Source organism: Orycteropus afer, unplaced genomic scaffold (assembly GCF_000298275.1).
Source record: "Orycteropus afer afer isolate SDZICR_OR568_19922 unplaced genomic scaffold, OryAfe1.0 scaffold00152, whole genome shotgun sequence".
NCBI classification, from domain to species: Eukaryota; Metazoa; Chordata; class Mammalia; order Tubulidentata; family Orycteropodidae; genus Orycteropus; species Orycteropus afer.
Genome location: NW_006921739.1, coordinates 5,753,518 through 5,759,346, shown reverse-complemented (window position 1 = coordinate 5,759,346; position 5,829 = coordinate 5,753,518).

Genomic DNA, 5,829 nt, shown 5'->3' with positions numbered 1-5,829 from the left:
CAGCCACTCCTCAGAAGGAAGGTTGGGCAATCTACTTCCGTAGTGATACTGCCTCGGTAACCTAAGGAGGGGTCGCTATGAGTCGGTCCGACTTGACAGCAAATAACAACAACAACAGATACTGCAGGATTTTTTTGTTCTTTTTCTAATTATTGAGTTGTTGTTGTTATGTGCCGTCAAGTCAGCCCTGACTTATAGCGACCCCTCCTTGGGTTTCCGAGGCATTATCACTACAGAAGTAGGATTGCCCAACCTTCCTTGAGTTAGAGTGTTGATTTTGTTTCTTTCCTCTTTTTCGATGTATGCATTTATTGCTACAAACTGACCTCTGAGTACTGCTTTTGCTGTGTCCCATAGGTTTTGGTATGATGTTTCTTCATTCTCATTTGTTTCTAGGAATTTTCTTATTTCACTTTTTATTTCTTCTATTACCCAGTAGTTTTTGAGCAGTACATTGTTCAACTTCCACTTTTGATGTTTTTTCCTTGGTCTTCCTATTATTAATTTCTAATTTTATACCACTGTAGTCCGAGAAGATGCTTTGTAGTATTTCAATGTTTTTTAATTTATTGAGGCTTGTTTTACATCCTAACATATGATCTATTCTGTAGAATGAGCCATGTGCACTGGAGAAGAATGTGAATTGTTTTTGTTGGGTGGAATGCTCTGTACACAACTATAAAGTGGAGTTGGTTGATTGTGTTTTTGAGTTCTTCTGTATCTTTGTTGAGTTTTTTTTTTTTTTAGTTGATCTGCCCCTCCTTGAAAGTTGTGTGTTAAAGTTTCCTACTACTATTGTAGAGTTGTCCATTTTCCCTTTTAGTTCAGTTAATATTTGCTTCACATATCTTGGAGCACTTTCATTGGGTGCATAACTATTTATTATAGTAATGTCTTCTTGGTCAATTGACCCTTTCAGCATCATATACTGACCTTCTTTGCCTCTTATGTTGTTTTTCACCTTAAAGTATATTTTATCAGAAATTAATATTGCCACTTCTGCTCTTTTTTGGTTACCATGGCTTGGTGTATATTTTTCCACCTCTCAACTCTTAATTTGTTTTTATCTTTGGGTCTAAATTGGGTCTCTTGTAGGCAGCATATCAATGGGTCTTCTTTTCTTATACAGTCTGCCACTCTTTCTCTTGATTAGTGCATTTAGTGCATTCATATCGTGTGTAATTAGTGATAGGTATGAATTGATATAATTCTATTTTTTTTTTTTTTTCATGTTGTTGGAGTTTCATTGGTCCATATACTTTTCTGTGCTGAGTTCATTTTGTTGTCAGGTGTTTCTTCTTTATTGTTAGTTTTGTGTTTACTAATCCCATATGTTTTCCTTCCTTCTAGGTTTGCTTGGGAGGATTATTAATTTTTCTCTGTGGTTACCTTGGAGTGAATTCTTGTCTCTATATTTTTGGAACAGTCTGTTCTATGAGGACATTGTCCTGTTTTGCTCTCCATTTGGAAGTTTGTACCTAGAACTTCTATTCCCTCTATTTGGTTAGTTGCTGTTGTCATGTGCAGCTTGACTTCCTTGTTTTTTAATGTACAATGTTTTATTGTCTTATGTTGAGCATCTATTTCTGATTTGGTTTTAGTGTTGATGTCATGTGTCCTGATTTTGTTGTTCTCTGTTGTGGGCTGTCTATTAGAACAACTTCCTTAACCATTTCTTGTAAGGTTGGTCTGTTTTTCACAAAATCCCTTAATTTCTGTCTGAGAATGTCTTGATTTTGCCCTCATATTTGATGGACAATTTTGCTGGATATAGGATTCTTGATCGGAAGTTCTTTTCCTTCAGTGTGTAATATATGCCATCCCATTGCCTCCTGCATGTATGGTGTCTGCTGAGTAATCAGAACTCATCCTGTTTGATTATTATAAGTACTATTTCTTTTGTCCTGGTCAGCTCACAAAATTCTTTCTTTGTCTTTGGTTTTGGAGAGTTTGATTATGATATGCCTCAGTGTTTTTCTCTTGGAATCTATCATGTATGACGTTCTTTAAGCTTCTTGGACAAATATCTTTTCTTCCTTCATGATATGGGGGAAGTTTTCTGTTAGAAAGTTTTCCACAATTTTCTCAGTGTTTTTTTTTTTTTCTTGACTCTTCTTGTTCTGGAATTCCAGTGAGGTGTATGTTGTTTCTTTTCATGTTGTCCCATGTGACACTGAGATCCTCCTCATTTCTCTTAATTCTTTGTTCTGATTTTTCTTCATACAGGCTAGTGTCAAGGGATTTATCTTCTACTTGGGAAATGTGTTCTTTAGCCAGTTCTAATCTATACTTCTGTGCTTCCACAATTGCTAAAATTAGTGTTGTGTAACTCTGTAATTTTGGTATTAATCTTCTGGATTTCTAACTGCTGTTTTTGTATGGGTTCTGATTATGTATTAATCTTGTTATTTTGTTTTTGAATGGTTTTCCTGAGTTCTTCCAGGGTATAGTCTGTGGTTTCCTTGATTCTATTTGGGGTTTCCTTAAGCTCTTGTAGAGTTCTATAAACATATCTTCTAAATTCCTTATGGGATAATTCTATTGCCTCATCATCCTCCATGTTTAATGAGACTTTTGTTTGGGAGTTTATTTCTATTGTCTTATCCTGTTTTTTTTTTTTTTTAATTTGAGGTTGTCTGTTATTTCCTAGACATTTTGAAGTTGTCTTTAACTGTTAGTTATGGACTGATTTCTTTTGTCTTGGTTGTATGTTTTAATATTTTTGGAAAGGTAGAGCTGGTGTATTTTTTTTTTTTTTTGGTTATTAATTCAGGTGTGCTGGGTTGCTCTGCAATTTTCTTTATGATGATGGAATCACTGTAAGAAAAGAGGGGGGATAAAAAGCTCCAAAGCACCAGTTGCCATTTCTAGGGCTTTGAGTAGGCTGTTAATGATGATGTTATACTGTTACTCACAGGCCCACAGCTCAAGTTTGGCAAAGACCCCAGTTGTTAGGGGCCCTCCACTTTCCGCCTCATTCAGACAGCTGCAAGAGCCCCACACTCCAGGCCCTTCCATGCCAAAAAGCTGTCCTAGAATAGTTGCCCTGATCCGTGGCATGAGTTCATCCCAGGGCCCACTCAATTGCAGTACGTTTCCTTCTCTGCTCCCAATTCAGCATCACCTGGAGCCAGAGGGGTCTCTGCTCCCTCTCAGCAATTCCAAGTTCACCAATAAAAGCAGGAGCTGAAGGTATATATGTGGAGTGGCCACAGGTCCTCTGTGCATTCTCTCCACTGCTCCAGAGAAACCCTCCAGTGCCCCATTTTGCCAGCTGGTTGGTGCTCCACAAGCATGTTTGCTGTTTTTATTCTTTTCAGGTAATTGCACTGTCCCTTGCTCCCTTCTAATCCTAATCCCCTGAGTTTGGCATACTCTGACTTAATGAGCTGTTTGGAGCAGCAAAATCCCCACTTCAAACTGCAGCACCTAGTTTTTCAGGCACTAATATGCTAGAGGGAAGTAACATGTGTGCTACAGGTAAGATACAATCTTCTTGTCCTCTCTATGCCTTAATTTTTGATCACTCATGGTTATTAAAAGTCCAGTCTAGTTTAAGACTTCAAACACAGTTCAGTATAAATCTCTTCTCCTCTCCTCTCCTTCATGCAGACCTACCGTAAATATCTTTGGTAGAGGGAGGTTGCTGTATACTGGTTCTCTGCTCTTGGATACTCTGGTGATGTACTGGAGAGGAAACGGCTGAAGTCTCTTTCTAGGTGTGACTCTGCCTTTCCTTCATCAGGCCTAGCTCTTCTGCTGCCTAGAGTAAGAAATTTTATCGAACTAGTCACTCAATGATGGTTGGAGGTTATCTGGTCTCTCTCTTACTAATGTGATTCAGTGGCCTATATGGCTGAAAAAAAAACAAAAAAAAAAAACATACATTGTCTATGAATTGATTCAGACTCATCCCCAGTGCCACTCCAGCCCCAGGGAAGGGGGAGGGAGGACAAATAAAATAAACAGCTTCTCACCAGGAATTGCCCTTACTCCAAAGTTGAAAGTCTCAGGACCTGGACAAAGATGAGGCAATAAGGAACTCAACTCAAGTACAAAAGGCTAAGTAATCAAGATGAATATTTTAATGTAATATTTTTTTTTAATGAAAAGGGGAAATACCATCATAAACAAAATATCAAACTTTCAAAATTGTAAAAGACAAGCTGAATATTGCTGATTTTCCCTTTTGCCTCAAGCCCAATGTGGCACTGGAAAGTCTTTATCTTGACCACCTCTATCTCTCCTCTCAATAGTACTTTTACCTAAACAGGGAAAGAGAGGGTTGAGATGTTGTTTTGTTAGGTGTGTCATGTCCATTCCAACTTGCTCCATAGGGTTTTTAGGACTGTGACCTTTAGGAAGCAAATAGCCAGGCCTGACTTTCAAAACACTTCTGGTTGAATTCAAACTGCCAATCTCTTGTCTAGTGGCACTTAATCATCATTTGTGCTACCCAATAGTAACTGATAATAGCAGGGTCAATTCTGCTTTCCCATAGTAAGCCCTGAGGAAAATGTGTGTCTTCTCATACTAAGGGATACTTCCAAAAAGTATGAAACATATTACTTAATTCCTTACAGCAGACGACCCTATGTCTAAGCCAATTCAAGGGCAACACCAGAAGCCTTGTGAGACTTTTAAAAAGAAGGAGAAGGTAGAGTAACTCCAACAAATATAGAATACATATTTTCTTCTGAGCATACATGACAAAAATCTCCATATTCTAGATTCTAAAGCACTAAAAAATTAAAGAATTTAGAAATTGAAGATCTGCAAAAATTACAATTTCATTTAGTACAAAGGAACACATCATCCAAACAACAAAAAACAAACTCACTGCCATCGAGTCAAATCTGACTCATAGTATCCCCTCTTTAGGTTTCCAAGGTAGTATCACTACAGAAATAGATTGACCAACCTTCCTTCTGAGGAGCAGCTGATGGGTTTGAACTGCCAGCCTTCTGGGTAGCAGTCAAATGCCTTAGGCACTGTGCCACCAGAACTTCCTACTACATCATACATACATATTCTCTGGCCATAATGCTAGAACATTAAAAATCAATAATAAAAGGAGAGCTGAAAAAAATATTTCTGAAATATCATAATTACTAAATAGAAGACTTTTGCCTTCAGGTATGATGGAGTAGCTTGATTTGGAGTAATCTCCTGGCTATTAAAATTACTACAGAAGCTGTACAAGATACATAAAACAACTGTTTAAAACATGGAAGTGCAACCAATATAGACAGAATTTGAGAAACTGGTCCCTTAATAGAAGGGAAGCATGCTGAATGAGATTCACATTCACTCAACATTTTCCTTGTGGGTATTCCAATTTTTAGCATGAAGGAATAGGATCTTAGAAGAAAGTGGCAGTTCCAATGGGTCAAGGAGAGAGATGGAGTTTAGGACAGGATTCAAGGGGTACAATCCTTAAAGAAGAAAATAACAGGTATGTCAGCCTAAAAATCTTTGTTCCTCCTCCCGTTGAGGCTTTGACTAATTTCTAAGCTGCACAAAGGTAAGACTTCAAGAATCCTATCAGGAACCTGCAGCTGGGGGCCTGAAAGTCTAATCAGAAGTTTTAAAAGCCTTCTGGTGCTAGGTAGAAAAAGGTGTGAATTTAAGGCCTGCCAAATTGGAATGGCCCTGGTAAACATCCAAGGTTCTCAGTTGAGAAACCAGAAGGTTTCTACCCTAGGAGTGAAGACAAAATGAAATAGAACAGGAGGCGGGGCAAGATGGCGGACTAGGCAGAAGGATTGCACAGACCCTCTTCAACAAAGAAAAGGGAAACCAATTAACACAGACACAGAAGATAATCTT